Source organism: Schistocerca serialis, chromosome 1 (assembly GCF_023864345.2).
Source record: "Schistocerca serialis cubense isolate TAMUIC-IGC-003099 chromosome 1, iqSchSeri2.2, whole genome shotgun sequence".
NCBI classification, from domain to species: Eukaryota; Metazoa; Arthropoda; class Insecta; order Orthoptera; family Acrididae; genus Schistocerca; species Schistocerca serialis.
In genome coordinates, this window is record NC_064638.1 from 56,214,155 (window position 1) to 56,240,930 (window position 26,776).

Consider the following 26,776-nt stretch of genomic DNA (forward strand, 5'->3'; position numbering starts at 1 on the left):
TTGAGTTTCCGATGCTTCACTGCAGGTTTACTGTATACCTTGGACCTTCTTATTGACGATGAAACACCGAAATTGCATCCGAATTTAATACAAAAGTCACAATGCCGACTTAAGTACAAGAGGACTGACACTCTAACTTTCTATGATTTGAACCTCTCCTGTGAGTCCAGTTTTAGTTTCCGATGCTTCACTTCAGCTTTACTGTATACCTTGCACCTTCATATTGACGATGAAACACAGAGTTTGCATCCGAATTTAAAACAAAAGGCACAAAGCCGACTTAAGTACAAGAGGACTGACACTCTAACTTTCTATGATTTGAACCGTTCCGGTGAGTCGAGTTTTAAAATTCCGATGCTTCACTTCAGGTTTACTGTATCCCTTGGACCTTCTTATTGACGATGAAACACAGAAATTGCATTCGAATTTAATACGAAAGGCACAATGCCGACTTAAGTACATGAGGACTGACACTCTAACTTTCTATGATTTGAACCTCTCCTGTGAGTCCAGTTTTAGGTTCCGATGCTTCACTTCATGTTTACTGTATCCCTTGGACCTTCTCATTGACGATGAAACACAGAAATTACATCTGAATTTAATACAAAAGGCACAATGCCGACTTAAGTACAAGAGGACTGACACTCTAACATACTATGATTTGAACCCTTCCTGTGAGTCCTGTTTAACATTCCGATGCTTCACCTCAGGTTTACTGTATCCCTTGGACCTTCTTAGTGACGATGAAACACACAAATTGCATCCGAATTTAATACAAACGGCGCAATGCCGACTTAAGTACAAGAGGACTGACACTGTAACTTTATATGATTTGAACCCCCCCGGTGAGTCCAGTTTTAGATTTAGATGCTTCACTTCAGGTTTACTGTATACCTTGGACCTACTTCTTGACGATGAAACACAGAAATTGCATCCGAATTTGATCCAAAAGGCACAATGCCGACTTAAGTACAAGAGGACTGACACTGTAACTTTATATGATTTGAACCCCTCCTGTGAGTCCAGATTTAGATTCCGATGCTTCACTTCAGGTTTACTGTATCCCTTGGACCCTCTTATTGAAGATGAAACAAAGAAATTACATCCGAATTTAACACAAAAGGCACAATGCTGACTTAAGTACTAGAGGACTGACACTCAAACGTTCTATGATTTGAACCTCACCTGTGAGTCCAGTTCTAGTTTCCAATGCTTCACTTTAGGTTTACTGTATCCCTTGGACCTTCTTGTTGACGATGAAACACAGAAATTGCAACCGAATTTAATACAAAAGCCACAATGCCGACTTAAGTACAAGAGAACTGACACTCTAAATTTCTATGAATTGAACCTCTCCTGTGAGTCCAGTTTTTGTTTCCGCTGCTTCACTTCAGGTTTACTGTATACCTTGGACTTTCTTACTGACGATGAAACACAGAAATTACATCCGAATTTAATACAAAGGGCACAACGCCGACTTAAGTACAAGAGGACTGACACTCTAATTTTCTGTGATTGAACCTCTCCTGTGAGTCCAGTTTTAGGTTCCGATGCTTCACTTCATGTTTACTGTATCCCTTGGACCTTCTCATTGACGATGAAACACAGAAATTACATCCGAATTTAATACAAAAGGCACAATGCCGACTTAAGTACAAGAGGACTGACACTCTAACATACTATGATTTGAACCCTTCCTGTGAGTCCTGTTTAACATTCCGATGCTTCACCTCAGGTTTACTGTATCCCTTGGACCTTCTTAGTGACGATGAAACACAGAAATTTCATCCAAATTTAATACAAAAGGCACAATGCCGACTTAGGTACAAGAGGGCTGACACCCTTACTTTCTATGATTTGAACCTCTCCTCTGAATCCAGTTTTAGATTCCAATGCTTCACTTCAGGTTTACAGTATACCTTGGAACTCCTTATTGACGAGAAACACAGAAATTGCATCTGAATTAATTACAAAAGGCACAATGCCGACTTAAGTAAAAGAGGACTGACGCTCTAACTTTATATGATTTGACCCTCTCCTGTGAGTCCAATTTTAGATTCCGATGCTTCACTTCAGGTTTACTGTGTCCCTTGGACCTTATTATTGACGATGAAACACAGATATTGCATCCGAATTTAATACAAAAGGCACAATGCCGACTTAAGTGCATGAGGCCTGACACTCTAATATTCTATGATTTGAACCTCTCCTGTGAGTCCAGTTTTAGGTTCCGATGCTTCACTTCATGTTTACTGTATCCCTTGGACCTTCTCATTGACGATGAAACACAGAGATTACATCCGAATTTAATACAAAAGGCACAATGCCGACTTAAGTACAAGAGGACTGACACTCTAACATACTATGATTTGAACCCTTCCTGTGAGTCCTGTTTAACATTCCGATGCTTCACCTCAGGTTTACTGTATCCCTTGGACCTTCTTAGTGACGATGAAACACACAAATTGCATCCGAATTTAATACAAAAGGCGCAATGCCGACTTAAGTACAAGAGGACTGACGCTGTAACTTTATATGATTTGAACCCCCCCGGTGAGTCCAGTTTTAGATTTAGATGCTTCACTTCAGGTTTACTGTATACCTTGGACCTACTTCTTGACGATGAAACACAGAAATTGCATCCGAATTTGATACAAAAGGCACAATGCCGACTTAAGTACAAGAGGACTGACACTGTAACTTTATATGATTTGAACCCCTCCTGTGAGTCCAGTTTTAGATTCCGATGCTTCACTTCAGGTTTACTGTATCCCTTGGACCCTCTTATTGACGATGAAACACAGAAATTACATCCGAATTTAACACAAAAGGCACAATGCTGACTTAAGTACTAGAGGACTGACACTCAAACGTTCTATGATTTGAACCTCACCTGTGAGTCCAGTTCTAGTTTCCAATGCTTCACTTTAGGTTTACTGAATCCCTTGGACCTTCTTGTTGACGATGAAACACAGAAATTGCAACCGAATTTAATACAAAAGCCACAATGCCGACTTAAGTACAAGAGAACTGACACTCTAAATTTCTATGAATTGAACCTCTCCTGTGAGTCCAGTTTTTGTTTCCGCTGCTTCACTTCAGGTTTACTGTATACCTTGGACCTTCTTACTGACGATGAAGCACAGAAATTACATCCGAATTTAATACAAAGGGCACAACGCCGACTTAAGTACAAGAGGACTGACACTCTAATTTTCTGTGATTTGAACCTCTCCTGTGAGTCCAGTTTTAGGTTCCGATGCTTCACTTCATGTTTACTGTATCCCTTGGACCTTCTCATTGACGATGAAACACAGAAATTACATCTGAATTTAATACAAAAGGCACAATGCCGACTTAAGTACAAGAGGACTGACACTCTAACATACTATGATTTGAACCCTTCCTGTGAGTCCTGTTTAACATTCCGATGCTTCACCTCAGGTTTACTGTATCCCTTGGACCTTCTTAGTGACGATGAAACACAGAAATTGCATCCGAATTTAATACAATAGGCACAATGCCGACTTTAGTACAAGAGGACTCACACTCTAACTTTCTATGATTTGAACCCCCCCGGTGAGTCCAGTTTTAGATTCCGATGCTTCACTTCAGGTTTACTGTATACCTTGGACCTTCTTATTGACGATGAAAGACAGAAATTCCATCTGAATTTAATACTAAAGGCGCAATGCCGACATAAGTACAAGAGGAGTGACACTCCAACTCCCTATGATTTGAACCTCTCCTGAGGGTCCAGTTTTAGATTCCGATGCTTCACTTCAGGTTTACTGTATACCTTGCACCTTCATATTGACGATGAAACACAGAGTTTGCATCCGAATTTAAAAGAAAAGGCACAACGCCGACTTAAGTACAAGAGGACTGACACCTTAACTTTCTATGATTTGAACCGTTCCGGTGAGTCGAGTTTTAAAATTCCGATGCTTCACTTCAGGTTTACTGTATCCCTTGGACCTTCTTATTGACGATGAAACACAGAAATTGCATTCGAATTTAATACGAAAGGCACAATGCCGTCTTAAGTACATGAGGATTGACACAATAACTTTCTAAGATTTGAACCCCTCCTGTGAGTCCAGTTTCAGTTCCCGATGCTTCACTTCAGGTTTGCTGTATACCTTGGACCTTCTTATTGACGATGAAACATAGAAATTGCATCCGAATTTAATGAAAAAAGCACAATGCCGTCTTAAGTGCAGGAGGACTGACACACTAACTTCCTATGATTGGAACCTTTCCTGTGAGTCCAGTTTTAGTTTTCGATGCATCACTGCAGGTTTACTGTATACCTTAGACCTTCTTATTGACGATGAAACACAGAAATAGCATCCGAATTTAATACAAAAGGCACAATGCCGACTTAAGTACAAGAGGACTGAAACTCTAACTTTCTATGATTTGAACCGCTCCTGTGAGTGCAGTTTTAGTATCCGATGCTTCACTTCAGCTTTACTGTATCCCTTGGACCTTCTTATTGACGATGAAACACAGATATTGCATCCGAATTTAATACAAAACGCACAACGCCGACGTAAGTACTACAGGACTGACACTCTAACTTTCTATGATGTGAACCTCTACTGTGAGTCCAGTTTTAGATTCCGATGCTTCACTTCAGGTTTACTGTGTCCCTTGCACCTTATTATTGACGATGAAACACAGATATTGCATCCGAATTTAATACAAAAGGCACAATGCCGACTTAAGTGCATGAGGCCTGACACTCTAATTTTCTATGATTTGAACCTCTCCTGTGAGTCCAGTTTTAGGTTCCGATGCTTCACTTCATGTTTACTGTATCCCTTGGACCTTCTCATTGACGATGAAACACAGAAATTACATCCGAATTTAATACAAAGGCACAATGCCGACTTAAGTACAAGAGGACTGACACTCTAACATACTATGATTTGAACCCTTCCTGTGAGTCCTGTTTAACATTCCGATGCTTCACCTCAGGTTTACTGTATCCCTTGGACCTTCTTAGTGACGATGAAACACAGAAATTGCATCCGAATTTAATACAAAAGGCACAATGCCGACTTAAGTACAAGAGGACTAACACCCTAACTGTCTATTATTTGAAACTCTCTGGGGAGTCCAGATTTGGATTCCGATGCTTCACTTCAGGTTTACTGTATCCCTTGGACCTTCGTATTGACGATGAAAAACAAAAATTGCATCCGAATTTAATACAAAAGTCACAATGCCGACTTGAGTACAAGGGGATTGACACTCAAACTTTCTATGATTTGAATCTCTCCTGTGAGTCCAGTTTTAGATTCCGATGCTTCACTTCAGGTTTACTGTATACCTTGGACCTTCTTATTGACGATGAAACACAGAAATTCCATCTGAATTTTAAAAAAAAGGCACAATGCCGACATAAGTACAAGAGGAGTGACACTCCAACTCCCTATGATTTGAACCTCTCCTGAGAGTCCAGTTTTAGATTCCGATGCTTCACTTCAGTTTTACTGTATACCTTGCACCTTCATATTGACGATGAAACACAGAGTTTGCATCCGAATTTAAAACAAAAGGCACAATGCCGACTTAAGTACAAGAGGACTGACACTCTAACTTTCTATGATTTGAACCGTTCCGGTGAGTCGAGTTTTAAAATTCCGATGCTTCACTTCAGGTTTACTGTATCCCTTGGACCTTCTTATTGACGATGAAACACAGAAATTGCATTCGAATTTAATACGAAAGGCACAATGCCGACTTAAGTACATGAGGATTGACACAATAACTTTCTAAGATTTCAACCTCTCCTGTGAGTCCAGTTTCAGTTTCCGATGCTTCACTTCAGGTTTACTGTATACCTTGGTCCTTCTTATTGACGATGAAACACAGAAATTGCATCCGAATTTAATGAAAAAGGCACAATGACGTCTTAAGTGCAGGAGGACTGACACACTAACTTTCTTTGATTGGAACCTTTCCTGTGAGTCCAGTTTTAGTTTTCGATGCATCACTGCAGGTTTAATGTATACCTTAGACCTTCTTATTGACGATGAAACACAGAAATAGCATCCGAATTTAATACAAAAGGCACAATGCCGACTTAAGTACAAGAGGACTGACACTCTAACTTTCTATGATTTGAACCGCTCCTGTGAGTGCAGTTTTAGTATCCGATGCTTCACTTCAGCTTTACTGTATCCCTTGGACCTTCTAATTGACGATGAAACACAGATATTGCATCCGAATTTAATACAAAACGCACAACGCCGACGTAAGTACTAGAGGACTGACACTCTAACTTCCTATGATGTGAACCTCTACTGTGAGTCCAGTTTTAGTTTCCAATGCTGCACTTCAGGTTTACTGTATCCCTTGGACCTTCTTAGTGACGATGAAACACAGAAATTTCATCCACATTTAATACAAAAGGCACAATGACGACTTAGGTACAAGAGGGCTGACACTCTAACTTTCTACGATTTGAACCTCTCCTCTGAGTCCAGCTTTAGATTCCGATGCTTCACTTCAGGTTTACTGTATACCTTGCACCTTCATATTGACGATGAAACACAGAGTTTGCATCCGAATTTAAAACAAAAGGCACAATGCCGACTTAAGTACAAGAGGACTGACACTCTAACTTTCTATGATTTGAACCTCTCCGGTGATTCCAGTTTTAGATTCCGATGCTTCACTTCAGGTTTACTGTATCCCTTGGACCTTCTTATTGACGATGAAACACAGAAATTGCATTCGAATTTAATACAAAAGGCACAATGCCGACGTAAGTACAGGAGGATTGACACCCTAACTTTCTAAGATTTGATCCTCTCCTGTGAGTCAAGTTTTAGTTTCCGATGCTTTACTTCAGGTTTACTCTATACCTTGGACCTTGTAATTGACGAAGAAACACAGAAATTGCATCCGAATTTAATAAAAAAGGCACAATGCCGTCTTAAGTACAAGAGGACTGACACACTAACGTTCTATGATTTGAACCATTCCTGTGAGCCCAGTTTGAGTTTCCGATGCTTCACTGCAGGTTTACTGTATACCTTGGACCTTCTTATTGACGATGAAACACCGAAATTGCATCCGAATTTAATACAAAAGTCACAATGCCGACTTAAGTACAAGAGGACTGACACTCTAACTTTCTATGATTTGAACCTCTCCTGTGAGTCCAGTTTTAGTTTCCGATGCTTCACTTCAGCTTTACTGTATCCCTTGGACCTTCTTATTGACGATGAAACACAGAAATTGCATCCAAATTTAATACAAAAGGCACAAAGCCGACTTAAGTACATGAGGATTGACACCCTTCTTTCTATGTTTTGAACCTCTCCTGTGAATCCAGTTTTAGATTCCGATGCTTCACTTCAGGTTTACTGTATACCTTGGACCTTCTTATTGACGATGTATCACAGAAATTGCATCCGAACTTAATACAAAAGGCACAATGCCGACTTAAGTATTAGGGGACTGACACTCTAACCTTTTATGATTTGAACCTTTCCTGTGAGTCCAGTTTTCGATTCCGATGCTTCACTTCAGGTTTACTGTATCCCTTGAACCATCATATTGACAATGAAACACAGAAATTGCATCCGAATTTAATACAAAAGGCACAATGCCGACTTAAGGACAAGAGGCCTGACACTCAAACTTTCTATGATTTGAACCCCTTCTGTGAGTCCTGTCTTAGATTCCGATGCTTCACTTCAGGTTTACTTTATCCCTTGGACCTTCTTATTGACGATGAAACACAGAAATTGCATACGAATTTAAAGTGAAAGGCACAATGTCGACTTAAGTACAAGAGGATTGACACTCTAATTTTCTATGATTTGAACCTCTCCTGTGAGTCCAGTTTTAGTTTCCGATGCTTCACATCAGCTTTACTGTATCCCACATACCTTCTTATTGCCGATGTAACACAGAAATACGGCCGAATTTTATACAAAAGGCACAATGCCGACTTAAGTAAATGAGGATTGACACCCTAACTTTCTAAGATTTGAACCTCTCCTGTGAGTCCAGTTTTAGTTTCCGATGCTTAACTTCAGGTTTACTGTATACCTTGGACCTTCTTATTGACGATGAAACAAAGAAATTGCTTTCGAATTTAATATAAAAGGCACAATGCCGTCTTAAGTACAGGAGGACTGACAAACTAACTTTCTATGGCTTGAACCTTTCATATGAGTCCAGTTTTAGTTTCCGATGCTTCACTTCAGGTTTACTGGATCCCTTGGACCTTCTTAGTGACGAGGAAACACAGAAATTTCATCCAAATTTAATATACAAGGCACAATGCCGACTTAAGTGCATGAGGCCTGACACTCTAATATTCTATGATTTGAACCTCTCCTGTGAGTCCAGTTTTAGGTTCCGATGCTTCACTTCATGTTTACTGTATCCCTTGGACCTTCTCATTGACGATGAAACACAGAAATTACATCCGAATTTAATACAAAACGCACAATGCCGACTTAGGTACAAGAGGGCTGACACTCTAACTTTCTACGATTTGAACCTCTCCTCTGAGTCCAGTTTTAGATTCCAATGCTTCACTTCAGGTTTACTGTATACCTTGGACCTCCTTATTGACGAGAAACACAGAAATTGCATCCGAATTAATTACAAAAGGCACAATGCCGACTTAAGTAAAAGAGGACTGATGCTCTAACTTTATATGATTTGACCCTCTCCTGTGAGTCCAATTTTAGATTCCGATGCTTCACTTCAGGTTTACTGTATCCCTTGGACCTTATTATTGACGATGAAACACAGATATTGCATCCGAATTTAATACAAAAGGCACAATGCCGACTTAAGTGCACGAGGCCTGACACTCTAATATTCTATGATTTGAACCTCTCCTGTGAGTCCAGTTTTAGGTTCCGATGCTTCACTTCATGTTTACTGTATCCCTTGGACCTTCTCATTGACGATGAAACACAGAAATTGCATCCGAATTTAATACAAAAGGCACAATGCCGACTTAAGTACAAGAGGACTGACACACTAACTTTCTATGATTTGAACCATTCCTGTGAGCCCAGTTTGAGTTTCCGATGCTTCACTGCAGGTTTACTGTATACCTTGGACCTTCTTATTGACGATGAAACACCGAAATTGCATCCGAATTTAATACAAAAGTCACAATGCCGACTTAAGTACAAGAGGACTGACACTCTAACTTTCTATGATTTGAACCTCTCCTGTGAGTCCAGTTTTAGTTTCCGATGCTTCACTTCAGCTTTACTGTATACCTTGCACCTTCATATTGACGATGAAACACAGAGTTTGCATCCGAATTTAAAACAAAAGGCACAAAGCCGACTTAAGTACAAGAGGACTGACACTCTAACTTTCTATGATTTGAACCGTTCCGGTGAGTCGAGTTTTAAAATTCCGATGCTTCACTTCAGGTTTACTGTATCCCTTGGACCTTCTTATTGACGATGAAACACAGAAATTGCATTCGAATTTAATACGAAAGGCACAATGCCGACTTAAGTACATGAGGACTGACACTCTAACTTTCTATGATTTGAACCTCTCCTGTGAGTCCAGTTTTAGGTTCCGATGCTTCACTTCATGTTTACTGTATCCCTTGGACCTTCTCATTGACGATGAAACACAGAGATTACATCCGAATTTAATACAAAAGGCACAATGCCGACTTAGGTACAAGAGGGCTGACACCCTTACTTTCTATGATTTGAACCTCTCCTCTGAATCCAGTTTTAGATTCCAATGCTTCACTTCAGGTTTACAGTATACCTTGGAACTCCTTATTGACGAGAAACACAGAAATTGCATCTGAATTAATTACAAAAGGCACAATGCCGACTTAAGTAAATGAGGATTGACACCCTAACTTTCTAAGATTTGAACCTCTCCTGTGAGTCCAGTTTTAGTTTCCGATGCTTCACTTCAGGTTTACTGTATACCTTGGACCTTCTTATTGACGATGAAACACAGAAATTGCTTTCGAATTTAATATAAAAGGCACAATGCCGTCTTAAGTACAGGAGGACTGACAAACTAACGTTCTATGGCTTGAACCTTTCATATGAGTCCAGTTTTAGTTTCCGATGCTTCACTTCAGGTTTACTGGATCCCTTGGACCTTCTTAGTGACGAGGAAACACAGAAATTTCATCCAAATTTAATATACAAGGCACAATGCCGACTTAAGTGCATGAGGCCTGACACTCTAATATTCTATGATTTGAACCTCTCCTGTGAGTCCAGTTTTAGGTTCCGATGCTTCACTTCATGTTTACTGTATCCCTTGGACCTTCTCTTTGACGATGAAACACAGAAATTGCATCCGAATTTAATACAAAAGGCACAATGCCGACTTAAGTACAAGAGGACTGACACACTAACTTTCTATGATTTGAACCATTCCTGTGAGCCCAGTTTGAGTTTCCGATGCTTCACTGCAGGTTTACTGTATACCTTGGACCTTCTTATTGACGATGAAACACCGAAATTGCATCCGAATTTAATACAAAAGTCACAATGCCGACTTAAGTACAAGAGGACTGACACTCTAACTTTCTATGATTTGAACCTCTCCTGTGAGTCCAGTTTTAGTTTCCGATGCTTCACTTCAGCTTTACTGTATACCTTGCACCTTCATATTGACGATGAAACACAGAGTTTGCATCCGAATTTAAAACAAAAGGCACAAAGCCGACTTAAGTACAAGAGGACTGACACTCTAACTTTCTATGATTTGAACCTCTCCTGTGAGTCCAGTTTTAGGTTCCGATGCTTCACTTCATGTTTACTGTATCCCTTGGACCTTATTATTGACGATGAAACACAGATATTGCATCCGAATTTAATACAAAAGGCACAATGCCGACTTAAGTGCATGAGGCCTGACACTCTAATATTCTATGATTTGAACCTCTCCTGTGAGTCCAGTTTTAGGTTCCGATGCTTCACTTCATGTTTACTGTATCCCTTGGACCTTCTCATTGACGATGAAACACAGAGATTACATCCGAATTTAATACAAAAGGCACAATGCCGACTAAAGTACAAGAGGACTGACACTCTAACATACTATGATTTGAACCCTTCCTGTGAGTCCTGTTTAACATTCCGATGCTTCACCTCAGGTTTACTGTATCCCTTGGACCTTCTTAGTGACGATGAAACACACAAATTGCATCCGAATTTAATACAAAAGGCGCAATGCCGACTTAAGTACAAGAGGACTGACACTGTAACTTTATATGATTTGAACCCCCCCGGTGAGTCCAGTTTTAGATTTAGATGCTTCACTTCAGGTTTACTGTATACCTTGGACCTACTTCTTGACGATGAAACACAGAAATTGCATCCGAATTTGATACAAAAGGCACAATGCCGACTTAAGTACAAGAGGACTGACACTGTAACTTTATATGATTTGAACCCCTCCTGTGAGTCCAGTTTTAGATTCCGATGCTTCACTTCAGGTTTACTGTATCCCTTGGACCCTCTTATTGACGATGAAACACAGAAATTACATCCGAATTTAACACAAAAGGCACAATGCTGACTTAAGTACTAGAGGACTGACACTCAAACGTTCTATGATTTGAACCTCACCTGTGAGTCCAGTTCTAGTTTCCAATGCTTCACTTTAGGTTTACTGAATCCCTTGGACCTTCTTGTTGACGATGAAACACAGAAATTGCAACCGAATTTAATACAAAAGCCACAATGCCGACTTAAATACAAGAGAACTGACACTCTAAATTTCTATGAATTGAACCTCTCCTGTGAGTCCAGTTTTTGTTTCCGCTGCTTCACTTCAGGTTTACTGTATACCTTGGACCTTCTTACTGACGATGAAGCACAGAAATTACATCCGAATTTAATACAAAGGGCACAACGCCGACTTAAGTACAAGAGGACTGACACTCTAATTTTCTGTGATTTGAACCTCTCCTGTGAGTCCAGTTTTAGGTTCCGATGCTTCACTTCATGTTTACTGTATCCCTTGGACCTTCTCATTGACGATGAAACACAGAAATTACATCCGAATTTAATACAAAAGGCACAATGCCGACTTAAGTACAAGAGGACTGACACTCTAACATACTATGATTTGAACCCTTCCTGTGAGTCCTGTTTAACATTCCGATGCTTCACCTCAGGTTTACTGTATCCCTTGGACCTTCTTAGTGACGATGAAACACAGAAATTGCATCCGAATTTAATACAAAAGGCACAATGCCGACTTTAGTACAAGAGGACTCACACTCTAACTTTCTATGATTTGAACCCCCCCGGTGAGTCCAGTTTTAGATTCCGATGCTTCACTTCAGGTTTACTGTATACCTTGGACCTTCTTATTGACGATGAAAGACAGAAATTCCATCTGAATTTAATACTAAAGGCGCAATGCCGACATAAGTACAAGAGGAGTGACACTCCAACTCCCTATGATTTGAACCTCTCCTGAGGGTCCAGTTTTAGATTCCGATGCTTCACTTCAGGTTTACTGTATACCTTGCACCTTCATATTGACGATGAAACACAGAGTTTGAATCCGAATTTAAAAGAAAAGGCACAACGCCGACTTAAGTACAAGAGGACTGACACCTTAACTTTCTATGATTTGAACCGTTCCGGTGAGTCGAGTTTTAAAATTCCGATGCTTCACTTCAGGTTTACTGTATCCCTTGGACCTTCTTATTGACGATGAAACACAGAAATTGCATTCGAATTTAATACGAAAGGCACAATGCCGTCTTAAGTACATGAGGATTGACACAATAACTTTCTAAGATTTGAACCCCTCCTGTGAGTCCAGTTTCAGTTCCCGATGCTTCACTTCAGGTTTACTGTATACCTTGGACCTTCTTATTGACGATGAAACATAGAAATTGCATCCGAATTTAATGAAAAAAGCACAATGCCGTCTTAAGTGCAGGAGGACTGACACACTAACTTCCTATGATTGGAACCTTTCCTGTGAGTCCAGTTTTAGTTTTCGATGCATCACTGCAGGTTTACTGTATACCTTAGACCTTCTTATTGACGATGAAACACAGAAATAGCATCCGAATTTAATACAAAAGGCACAATGCCGACTTAAGTACAAGAGGACTGAAACTCTAACTTTCTATGATTTGAACCGCTCCTGTGAGTGCAGTTTTAGTATCCGATGCTTCACTTCAGCTTTACTGTATCCCTTGGACCTTCTTATTGACGATGAAACACAGATATTGCATCCGAATTTAATACAAAACGCACAACGCCGACGTAAGTACTACAGGACTGACACTCTAACTTTCTATGATGTGAACCTCTACTGTGAGTCCAGTTTTAGATTCCGATGCTTCACTTCAGGTTTACTGTGTCCCTTGCACCTTATTATTGACGATGAAACACAGATATTGCATCCGAATTTAATACAAAAGGCACAATGCCGACTTAAGTGCATGAGGCCTGACACTCTAATTTTCTATGATTTGAACCTCTCCTGTGAGTCCAGTTTTAGGTTCCGATGCTTCACTTCATGTTTACTGTATCCCTTGGACCTTCTCATTGACGATGAAACACAGAAATTACATCCGAATTTAATACAAAGGCACAATGCCGACTTAAGTACAAGAGGACTGACACTCTAACATACTATGATTTGAACCCTTCCTGTGAGTCCTGTTTAACATTCCGATGCTTCACCTCAGGTTTACTGTATCCCTTGGACCTTCTTAGTGACGATGAAACACAGAAATTGCATCCGAATTTAATACAAAAGGCACAATGCCGACTTAAGTACAAGAGGACTAACACCCTAACTGTCTATTATTTGAAACTCTCTGGGGAGTCCAGATTTGGATTCCGATGCTTCACTTCAGGTTTACTGTATCCCTTGGACCTTCGTATTGACGATGAAAAACAAAAATTGCATCCGAATTTAATACAAAAGTCACAATGCCGACTTGAGTACAAGGGGATTGACACTCAAACTTTCTATGATTTGAATCTCTCCTGTGAGTCCAGTTTTAGATTCCGATGCTTCACTTCAGGTTTACTGTATACCTTGGACCTTCTTATTGACGATGAAACACAGAAATTCCATCTGAATTTAAAAAAAAAGGCACAATGCCGACATAAGTACAAGAGGAGTGACACTCCAACTCCCTATGATTTGAACCTCTCCTGAGGGTCCAGTTTTAGATTCCGATGCTTCACTTCAGTTTTACTGTATACCTTGCACCTTCATATTGACGATGAAACACAGAGTTTGCATCCGAATTTAAAACAAAAGGCACAATGCCGACTTAAGTACAAGAGGACTGACACTCTAACTTTCTATGATTTGAACCGTTCCGGTGAGTCGAGTTTTAAAATTCCGATGCTTCACTTCAGGTTTACTGTATCCCTTGGACCTTCTTATTGACGATGAAACACAGAAATTGCATTCGAATTTAATACGAAAGGCACAATGCCGACTTAAGTACATGAGGATTGACAGAATAACTTTCTAAGATTTCAACCTCTCCTGTGAGTCCAGTTTCAGTTTCCGATGCTTCACTTCAGGTTTACTGTATACCTTGGTCCTTCTTGTTGACGATGAAACACAGAAATTGCATCCGAATTTAATGAAAAAGGCACAATGACGTCTTAAGTGCAGGAGGACTGACACACTAACTTTCTATGATTGGAACCTTTCCTGTGAGTCCAGTTTTAGTTTTCGATGCATCACTGCAGGTTTAATGTATACCTTAGACCTTCTTATTGACGATGAAACACAGAAATAGCATCCGAATTTAATACAAAAGGCACAATGCCGACTTAAGTACAAGAGGACTGACACTCTAACTTTCTATGATTTGAACCGCTCCTGTGAGTGCAGTTTTAGTATCCGATGCTTCACTTCAGCTTTACTGTATCCCTTGGACCTTCTAATTGACGATGAAACACAGATATTGCATCCGAATTTAATACAAAACGCACAACGCCGACGTAAGTACTAGAGGACTGACACTCTAACTTCCTATGATGTGAACCTCTACTGTGAGTCCAGTTTTAGTTTCCAATGCTGCACTTCAGGTTTACTGTATCCCTTGGACCTTCTTAGTGACGATGAAACACAGAAATTTCATCCAAATTTAATACAAAAGGCACAATGACGACTTAGGTACAAGAGGGCTGACACTCTAACTTTCTACGATTTGAACCTCTCCTCTGAGTCCAGCTTTAGATTCCGATGCTTCACTTCAAGTTTACTGTATACCTTGGACCTCCTTATTGACGATGAAACACAGAAATAGCATCCGAATTTAATACAAAAGGCACAATGCAGACTTAAGTACAAGTGGACTGACACTCTATCTTTCTATGATTTGGTCCTTTCCTGTGAGTCCAGTTTCAGATTCCGATGCTTCACTTCAGGTTTACTGTATACCTTGCACCTTCATATTGACGATGAAACACAGAGTTTGCATCCGAATTTAAAACAAAAGGCACAATGCCGACTTAAGTACAAGAGGACTGACACTCTAACTTTCTATGATTTGAACCTCTCCGGTGATTCCAGTTTTAGATTCCGATGCTTCACTTCAGGTTTACTGTATCCCTTGGACCTTCTTATTGACGATGAAACACAGAAATTGCATTCGAATTTAATACAAAAGGCACAATGCCGACGTAAGTACAGGAGGATTGACACCCTAACTTTCTAAGATTTGAACCTCTCCTGTGAGTCAAGTTTTAGTTTCCGATGCTTTACTTCAGGTTTACTCTATACCTTGGACCTTGTAATTGACGAAGAAACACAGAAATTGCATCCGAATTTAATAAAAAAGGCACAATGCCGTCTTAAGTACAAGAGGACTGACACACTAACGTTCTATGATTTGAACCATTCCTGTGAGCCCAGTTTGAGTTTCCGATGCTTCACTGCAGGTTTACTGTATACCTTGGACCTTCTTATTGACGATGAAACACCGAAATTGCATCCGAATTTAATACAAAAGTCACAATGCCGACTTAAGTACAAGAGGACTGACACTCTAACTTTCTATGATTTGAACCTCTCCTGTGAGTCCAGTTTTAGTTTCCGATGCTTCACTTCAGCTTTACTGTATCCCTTGGACCTTCTTATTGACGATGAAACACAGAAATTGCATCCAAATTTAATACAAAAGGCACAAAGCCGACTTAAGTACATGAGGATTGACACCCTTCTTTCTATGTTTTGAACCTCTCCTGTGAATCCAGTTTTAGATTCCGATGCTTCACTTCAGGTTTACTGTATACCTTGGACCTTCTTATTGACGATGTATCACAGAAATTGCATCCGAACTTAATACAAAAGGCACAATGCCGACTTAAGTATTAGGGGACTGACACTCTAACCTTTTATGATTTGAACCTTTCCTGTGAGTCCAGTTTTCGATTCCGATGCTTCACTTCAGGTTTACTGTATCCCTTGAACCATCATATTGACAATGAAACACAGAAATTGCATCCGAATTTAATACAAAAGGCACAATGCCGACTTAAGGACAAGAGGCCTGACACTCAAACTTTCTATGATTTGAACCCCTTCTGTGAGTCCTGTCTTAGATTCCGATGCTTCACTTCAGGTTTACTTTATCCCTTGGACCTTCTTATTGACGATGAAACACAGAAATTGCATACGAATTTAAAGTGAAAGGCACAATGTCGACTTAAGTACAAGAGGATTGACACTCTAATTTTCTATGATTTGAACCTCTCCTGTGAGTCCAGTTTTAGTTTCCGATGCTTCACATCAGCTTTACTGTATCCCACATACCTTCTTATTGCCGATGTAACACAGAAATTGCGTCCGAATTTTATACAAAAGGCACAATGCCGACTTAAGTAAATGAGGATTGACACCCTAACTTTCTAAGATTTGAACCTCTCCTGTGAGTCCAGTTTTAGTTTCCGATGCTTCACTTCAGGTTTACTGTATACCTTGGACCTTCTTATTGACGATGAAACACAGAAATTGCTTTCGAATTTAATATAAAAGGCACAATGCCGTCTTAAGTACAGGAGGACTGACAAACTAACTTTCTATGGCTTGAACCTTTCATATGAGTCCAGTTTTAGTTTCCGATGCTTCACTTCAGGTTTACTGGATCCCTTGGACCTTCTTAGTGACGAGGAAACACAGAAATTTCATCCAAATTTAATATACAAGGCAAAATGCCGACTTAAGTGCATGAGGCCTGACACTCTAATATTCTATGATTTGAACCTCTCCTGTGAGTCCAGTTTTAGGTTCCGATGCTTCACTTCATGTTTACTGTATCCCTTGGACCTTCTCATTGACGATGAAACACAGAAATTACATCCGAATTTAATACAAAACGCACAATGCCGACTTAGGTACAAGAGGGCTGACACTCTAACTTTCTACGATTTGAACCTCTCCTCTGAGTCCAGTTTTAGATTCCAATGCTTCACTTCAGGTTTACTGTATACCTTGGACCTCCTTATTGACGAGAAACACAGAAATTGCATCCGAATTAATTACAAAAGGCACAATGCCGACTTAAGTAAAAGAGGACTGATGCTCTAACTTTATATGATTTGACCCTCTCCTGTGAGTCCAATTTTAGATTCCGATGCTTCACTTCAGGTTTACTGTATCCCTTGGACCTTATTATTGACGATGAAACACAGATATTGCATCCGAATTTAATACAAAAGGCACAATGCCGACTTAAGTGCACGAGGCCTGACACTCTAATATTCTATGATTTGAACCTCTCCTGTGAGTCCAGTTTTAGGTTCCGATGCTTCACTTCATGTTTACTGTATCCCTTGGACCTTCTCATTGACGATGAAACACAGAAATTGCATCCGAATTTAATACAAAAGGCACAATGCCGACTTAAGTACAAGAGGACTGACACACTAACTTTCTATGATTTGAACCATTCCTGTGAGCCCAGTTTGAGTTTCCAATGCTTCACTGCAGGTTTACTGTATACCTTGGACCTTCTTATTGACGATGAAACACCGAAATTGCATCCGAATTTAATACAAAAGTCACAATGCCGACTTAAGTACAAGAGGACTGACACTCTAACTTTCTATGATTTGAACCGTTCCGGTGAGTCGAGTTTTAAAATTCCGATGCTTCACTTCAGGTTTACTGTATCCCTTGGACCTTCTTATTGACGATGAAACACAGAAATTGCATTCGAATTTAATACGAAAGGCACAATGCCGACTTAAGTACATGAGGAGTGACACAATAACTTTCTAAGATTTGAACCTCTCCTGTGAGTCCAGTTTCAGTTTCCGATGCTTCACTTCAGGTTTACTGTATACCTTGGACCTTCTTATTGACGATGAAACACAGAAATTGCATCCGAATTTAATGAAAAAGGCACAATGACGTCTTAAGTGCAGGAGGACTGACACTCTAACTTTCTATGATTTGAACCGCTCCTGTGAGTGCAGTTTTAGTATCCGATGCTTCACTTCAGCTTTACTGTATCCCTTGGACCTTCTTGTTGACGATGAAACACAGATATTGCATCCGAATTTAATACAAAACGCACAACGCCGACGTAAGTACTAGAGGACTGACACTCTAACTTTCTATGAAGTGAACCTCTACTGTGAGTCCAGTTTTAGTTTCCAATGCTGCACTTCAGGTTTACTGTATCCCTTGGACTTTCTTAGTGACGATGAAACACAGAAATTTCATCCAAATTTAATACAAAAGGCACAATGACGACTTAGGTACAAGAGGGCTGACACTCTAACTTTCTACGATTTGAACCTCTCCTCTGAGTCCAGCTTTAGATTCCGATGCTTCACTTCAAGTTTACTGTTTACCTTGGACCTCCTTATTGACGATGAAACACAGAAATAGCATCCGAATTTAATACAAAAGGCACAATGCCGACTTAAGTACAAGTGGACTGACACTCTATCTTTCTATGATTTGAACCTCTCCGGTGAGTCCAGTTTTAGATTCCGTTGCTTCACTTCAGGTTTACTGTATCCCTTGGACCTTCTTATTGACGATGAAACACAGAAATTGCATTCGAATTTAATACAAAAGGCACAATGCCGACGTAAGTACAGGAGGATTGACACCCTAACTTTCTAAGATTTTTAACCTCTCCTGTGAGTCAAGTTTTAGTTTCCGATGCTTTACTTCAGGTTTACTCTATACCTTGGACCTTGTAATTGACGAAGAAACACAGAAATTGCATCCGAATTTAATAAAAAAGGCACAATGCCGTCTTAAGTACAAGAGGACTGACACACTAACGTTCTATGATTTGAACCATTCCTGTGAGCCCAGTTTGAGTTTCCGATGCTTCACTGCAGGTTTACTGTATACCTTGGACCTTCGTATTGACGATGAAACACCGAAATTGCATCCGAATTTAATACAAAAGTCCCAATGCCGACTTAAGTACAAGAGGACTGACACTCTAACTTTCTATGATTTGAACCTCTCCTGTGAGTCCAGTTTTAGTTTCCGATGCTTCACTTCAGCTTTACTGTATCCCTTGGACCTTCTTATTGACGATGAAACACAGAAATTGCATCCGATTTTAATACAAAAGGCACAAAGCCGACTTAAGTACATGAGGATTGACACCCTTCTTTCTATGATTTGAACCTCTCCTGTGAATCCAGTTTTAGATCCCGATGCTTCACTTCAGGTTTACTGTATACCTTGGACCTTCTTATTGACGATGTATCACAGAAATTGTATCCGAACTTAATACAAAATGCATAATGCCGACTTAAGTACAGGAGGACTGACACTCTAAAATTCTATGATTTGAACCCCTCCTGTGAGTCCAGCTTTAGATTCCGGTGCTTCACTTCAGGTTTACTGTATCCCTATGACCATCTTATTGACGATGAAACAAAGAAATTGCATCCGAAATTAATACAAAAGGCACAAAGCCGACTTAAGTACTAGAGGACTGACACTCTATCTTTCTATGATTTGAACCTCTCCTGTGAGTCCAGTTTTAGTTTCCGAAGCTTCACTTCAGATTTACTGTATCCCTTGGACCTTCTTATTGACAATGAAACACAGAAATTGCATCCGAATTTAATAAAAAAAGCACAATGCCGACTTAAGTATTAGGGGACTGACACTCTAACCTTTTATGATTTGAACCTTTCCTGTGAGTCCAGTTTTCGATTCCGATGCTTCACTTCAGGTTTACTGTATCCCTTGAACCATCATATTGACAATGAAACACAGAAATTGCATCCGAATTTAATACAAAAGGTACAATGCCGACTTAAGGACAAGAGGCCTGACACTCAAACTTTCTATGATTTGAACCCCTTCTGTGAGTCCTGTCTTAGATTCCGATGCTTCACTTCAGGTTTACTTTATCCCTTGGACCTTCTTATTGACGATGAAACACAGAAATTGCATACGAATTTAAAGCGAAAGGCACAATGTCGACTTAAGTACAAGAGGATTGACACTCTAATTTTCTATGATTTGAACCTCTCCTGTGAGTCCAGTTTTAGTTTCCGATGCTTCACATCAGCTTTACTGTATCCCACGTACCTTCTTATTGCCGATGTAACACAGAAATTGCGTCCGAATTTAATACAAAAGGCACAATGCCGACTTAAGTAAATGAGGATTGACACCCTAACTTTCTAAGATTTGAACCTCTCCTGTGAGTCCAGTTTTAGTTTCCGATGCTTCACTTCAGGTTTACTGTATACCTTGGACCTTCTTATTGACGATGAAACACAGAAATTGCTTTCGAATTTAATATAAAAGGCACAATGCCGTCTTAAGTACAGGAGGACTGACAAACTAACTTTCTATGGCTTGAACCTTTCATGTGAGTCCAGTTTTAGTTTCCGATGCTTCACTTCAGGTTTACTGTATCCCTTGGACCTTCTTAGTAACGAGGAAACACAGAAATTTCATCCAAATTTAATATAAAAGGCACAATGCCGACTTAAGTGCATGAGGCCTGACACTCTAATATTCTATGATTTGAACCTCTCCTGTGAGTCCAGTTTTAGGTTCCGATGCTTCACTTCATGTTTACTGTATCCCTTGGACCTTCTCATTGACGATGAAACACAGAAATTACATCCGAATTTAATACAAAAGGCACAATGCCGACTTAGGTACAAGAGGGCTGACACTCTAACTTTCTACGATTTGAACCTCTCCTCTGAGTCCAGTTTTAGATTCCAATGCTTCACTTCAGGTTTACTGTATACCTTGGACCTCCTTATTGACGAGAAACACAGAAATTGCATCCGAATTAATTACAAAAGGCACAATGCCGACTTAAGTAAAAGAGGACTGACGCTCTAACTTTATATGATTTGACCCTCTCCTGTGAGTCCAATTTTAGATTCCGATGCTTCACTTCAGGTTTACTGTATCCCTTGGACCTTATTATTGACGATGAAACACAGATATTGCATCCGAATTTAATACAAAAGGCACAATGCCGACTTAAGTGCATGCGGCCTGACACTCTAATATTCTATGATTTGAACCTCTCCTGTGAGTCCAGTTTTAGGTTCCGATGCTTCACTTCATGTTTACTGCATCCCTTGGACCTTCTCATTGACGATGAAACACAGAAATTGCATCCGAATTTAATACAAAAGGCACAATGCCGACTTATGTACAAGAGGACTGACACTAACTTTCTATGATTTGAACCATTCCTGTGAGCCCAGTTTGAGTTTCCGATGCTTCACTGCAGGTTTACTGTATACCTTGGACCTTCGTATTGACGATGAAACACCGAAATTGCATCCGAATTTAATACAAAAGTCACAATGCCGACTTAAGTACAAGAGGACTGACACTCTAACTTTCTATGATTTGAACCACTCCTGTGAGTCCAGTTTTAGTTTCCGTTGCTTCACTTCAGCTTTACTGTATCCCTTGGACCTTCTTATTGACGATGAAACACAGAAATTGCATCCGAATTTAATACAAAAGGCACAAAGCCGACTTAAGTACATGAGGATTGACACCCTTCTTTCTATGATTTGAACCTCTCCTGTGAATCCAGTTTTAGATCCCGATGCTTCACTTCAGGTTTACTGTATACCTTGGACCTTCTTATTGACGATGTATCACAGAAATTGTATCCGAACTTAATACAAAATGCATAATGCCGACTTAAGTACAGGAGGACTGACACTCTAAAATTCTATGATTTGAACCCCTCCTGTGAGTCCAGCTTTAGATTCCGGTGCTTCACTTCAGGTTTACTGTATCCCTATGACCATCTTATTGACGATGAAACAAAGAAATTGCATCCGAAATTAATACAAAAGGCACAAAGCCGACTTAAGTACTAGAGGACTGACACTCTATCTTTCTATGATTTGAACCTCTCCTGTGAGTCCAGTTTTAGTTTCCGAAGCTTCACTTCAGATTTACTGTATCCCTTGGACCTTCTTATTGACAATGAAACACAGAAATTGCATCCGAATTTAATAAAAAAAGCACAATGCCGACTTAAGTATTAGGGGACTGACACTCTAACCTTTTATGATTTGAACCTTTCCTGTGAGTCCAGTTTTCGATTCCGATGCTTCACTTCAGGTTTACTGTATCCCTTGAACCATCATATTGACAATGAAACACAGAAATTGCATCCGAATTTAATACAAAAGGTACAATGCCGACTTAAGGACAAGAGGCCTGACACTCAAACTTTCTATGATTTGAACCCCTTCTGTGAGTCCTGTCTTAGATTCCGATGCTTCACTTCAGGTTTACTTTATCCCTTGGACCTTCTTATTGACGATGAAACACAGAAATTGCATACGAATTTAAAGCGAAAGGCACAATGTCGACTTAAGTACAAGAGGATTGACACTCTAATTTTCTATGATTTGAACCTCTCCTGTGAGTCCAGTTTTAGTTTCCGATGCTTCACATCAGCTTTACTGTATCCCACGTACCTTCTTATTGCCGATGTAACACAGAAATTGCGTCCGAATTTAATACAAAAGGCACAATGCCGACTTAAGTAAATGAGGATTGACACCCTAACTTTCTAAGATTTGAACCTCTCCTGTGAGTCCAGTTTTAGTTTCCGATGCTTCACTTCAGGTTTACTGTATACCTTGGACCTTCTTATTGACGATGAAACACAGAAATTGCTTTCGAATTTAATATAAAAGGCACAATGCCGTCTTAAGTACAGGAGGACTGACAAACTAACTTTCTATGGCTTGAACCTTTCATGTGAGTCCAGTTTTAGTTTCCGATGCTTCACTTCAGGTTTACTGTATCCCTTGGACCTTCTTAGTAACGAGGAAACACAGAAATTTCATCCAAATTTAATATAAAAGGCACAATGCCGACTTAAGTGCATGAGGCCTGACACTCTAATATTCTATGATTTGAACCTCTCCTGTGAGTCCAGTTTTAGGTTCCGATGCTTCACTTCATGTTTACTGTATCCCTTGGACCTTCTCATTGACGATGAAACACAGAAATTACATCCGAATTTAATACAAAAGGCACAATGCCGACTTAGGTACAAGAGGGCTGACACTCTAACTTTCTACGATTTGAACCTCTCCTCTGAGTCCAGTTTTAGATTCCAATGCTTCACTTCAGGTTTACTGTATACCTTGGACCTCCTTATTGACGAGAAACACAGAAATTGCATCCGAATTAATTACAAAAGGCACAATGCCGACTTAAGTAAAAGAGGACTGACGCTCTAACTTTATATGATTTGACCCTCTCCTGTGAGTCCAATTTTAGATTCCGATGCTTCACTTCAGGTTTACTGTATCCCTTGGACCTTATTATTGACGATGAAACACAGATATTGCATCCGAATTTAATACAAAAGGCACAATGCCGACTTAAGTGCATGCGGCCTGACACTCTAATATTCTATGATTTGAACCTCTCCTGTGAGTCCAGTTTTAGGTTCCGATGCTTCACTTCATGTTTACTGTATCCCTTGGACCTTCTCATTGACGATGAAACACAGAAATTGCATCCGAATTTAATACAAAAGGCACAATGCCGACTTATGTACAAGAGGACTGACACTAACTTTCTATGATTTGAACCATTCCTGTGAGCCCAGTTTGAGTTTCCGATGCTTCACTGCAGGTTTACTGTATACCTTGGACCTTCTTATTGACGATGAAACACCGAAATTGCATCCGAATTTAATACAAAAGTCACAATGCCGACTTAAGTACAAGAGGACTGACACTCTAACTTTCTATGATTTGAACCACTCCTGTGAGTCCAGTTTTAGTTTCCGTTGCTTCACTTCAGCTTTACTGTATCCCTTGGACCTTCTTATTGACGATGAAACACAGAAATTGCATCCGAATTTAATACAAAAGGCACAAAGCCGACTTAAGTACATGAGGATTGACACCCTTCTTTCTATGATTTGAACCTCTTCTGTGAATCCAGTTTTAGATTCCGATGCTTCACTTCAGGTTTACTGTATACCTTGGACCTTCTTATTGACGATGTATCACAGAAATTGCATCCGAACTTAATACAAAATGCACAATGCCGACTTAAGTACAGGAGGACTGACACTCTAACATTCTATGATTTGAACCCCTCCTGTGAGTCCAGCTTTAGATTCCGGGGCTTCACTTCAGGTTTACTGTATCCCTATGACCATCTTATTGACGATGAAACAAAGAAATTGCATCCGAAATTAATACAAAAGGCACAAAGCCGACTTAAGTACTAGAGGACTGACACTCTATCTTTCTATGATTTGAACCTTTCCTGTGAGTCCAGTTTTAGTTTCCGAAGCTTCACTTCAGATTTACTGTATACCTTGGACCTTCTTATTGACGATGAAACACCGAAATTGCATCCGAATTTAATACAAAAGTCACAATGCCGACTTAAGTACAAGAGGACTGACACTCTAACTTTCTATGATTTGAACCACTCCTGTGAGTCCAGTTTTAGTTTCCGATGCTTCACTTCAGCTTTACTGTATCCCTTGGACCTTCTTATTGACGATGAAACACAGAAATTGCATCCGAATTTAATACAAAAGGCACAAAGCCGACTTAAGTACATGAGGATTGACACCCTTCTTTCTATGATTTGAACCTCTCCTGTGAATCCAGTTTTGGATTCCGATGCTTCACTTCAGGTTTACTGTATACCTTGGACCTTCTTATTGACGATGTATCACAGAAATTGCATCCGAACTTAATACAAAATGCACAATGCCGACTTAAGTACAGGAGGACTGACACTCTAACATTCTATGATTTGAACCCCTCCTGTGAGTCCAGCTTTAGATTCCGGGGCTTCACTTCAGGTTTACTGTATCCCTATGACCATCTTATTGACGATGAAACAAAGAAATTGCATCCGAAATTAATACAAAAGGCACAATGCCGACTTAAGTACAAGAGGACTGACACACTAACTTTCTATGATTTGAACCATTCCTGTGAGCCCAGTTTGAGTTTCCGATGCTTCACTGCAGGTTTACTGTATACCTTGGACCTTCTTATTGACGATGAAACACCGAAATTGCATCCGAATTTAATACAAAAGTCACAATGCCGACTTAAGTACAAGAGGACTGACACTCTAACTTTCTATGATTTGAACCTCTCCTGTGAGGCCAGTTTTAGTTTCCGATGCTTCACTTCAGCTTTACAGTATACCTTGCACCTTCATATTGACGATGAAACACAGAGTTTGCATCCGAATTTAAAACAAAAGGCACAATGCCGACTTAAGTACAAGAGGACTGACACTCTAACTTTCTATGATTTGAACCGTTCCGGTGAGTCGAGTTTTAAAATTCCGATGCTTCACTTCAGGTTTACTGTATCCCTTGGACCTTCTTATTGACGATGAAACACAGAAATTGCATTCGAATTTAATACGAAAGGCACAATGCCGACTTAAGTACATGAGGAGTGACACAATAACTTTCTAAGATTTGAACCTCTCCTGTGAGTCCAGTTTCAGTTTCCGATGCTTCACTTCAGGTTTACTGTATACCTTGGACCTTCTTATTGACGATGAAACACAGAAATTGCATCCGAATTTAATGAAAAAGGCACAATGACGTCTTAAGTGCAGGAAAACTGACACTCTAACTTTATATGATTTGAACCGCTCCTGTGAGTGCAGTTTTAGTATCCGATGCTTCACTTCAGCTTTACTGTATCCCTTGGACCTTCTTGTTGACGATGAAACACAGATATTGCATCCGAATTTAATACAAAACGCACAACGCCGACGTAAGTACTAGAGGACTGACACTCTAACTTTCTATGAAGTGAACCTCTACTGTGAGTCCAGTTTTAGTTTCCAATGCTGCACTTCAGGTTTACTGTATCCCTTGGACTTTCTTAGTGACGATGAAACACAGAAATTTCATCCAAATTTAATACAAAAGGCGCAATGACGACTTAGGTACAAGAGGGCTGACACTCTAACTTTCTACGATTTGAACCTCTCCTCTGAGTCCAGCTTTAGATTCCGATGCTTCACTTCAAGTTTACTGTATACCTTGGACCTCCTTATTGACGATGAAACACAGAAATAGCATCCGAATTTAATACAAAAGGCACAATGCCGACTTAAGTACAAGTGGACTGACACTCTATCTTTCTATGATTTGAACCTCTCCGGTGAGTCCAGTTTTAGATTCCGATGCTTCACTTCAGGTTTACTGTATCCCTTGGACCTTCTTATTGACGATGAAACACAGAAATTGCATTCGAATTTAATACAAAAGGCACAATGCCGACGT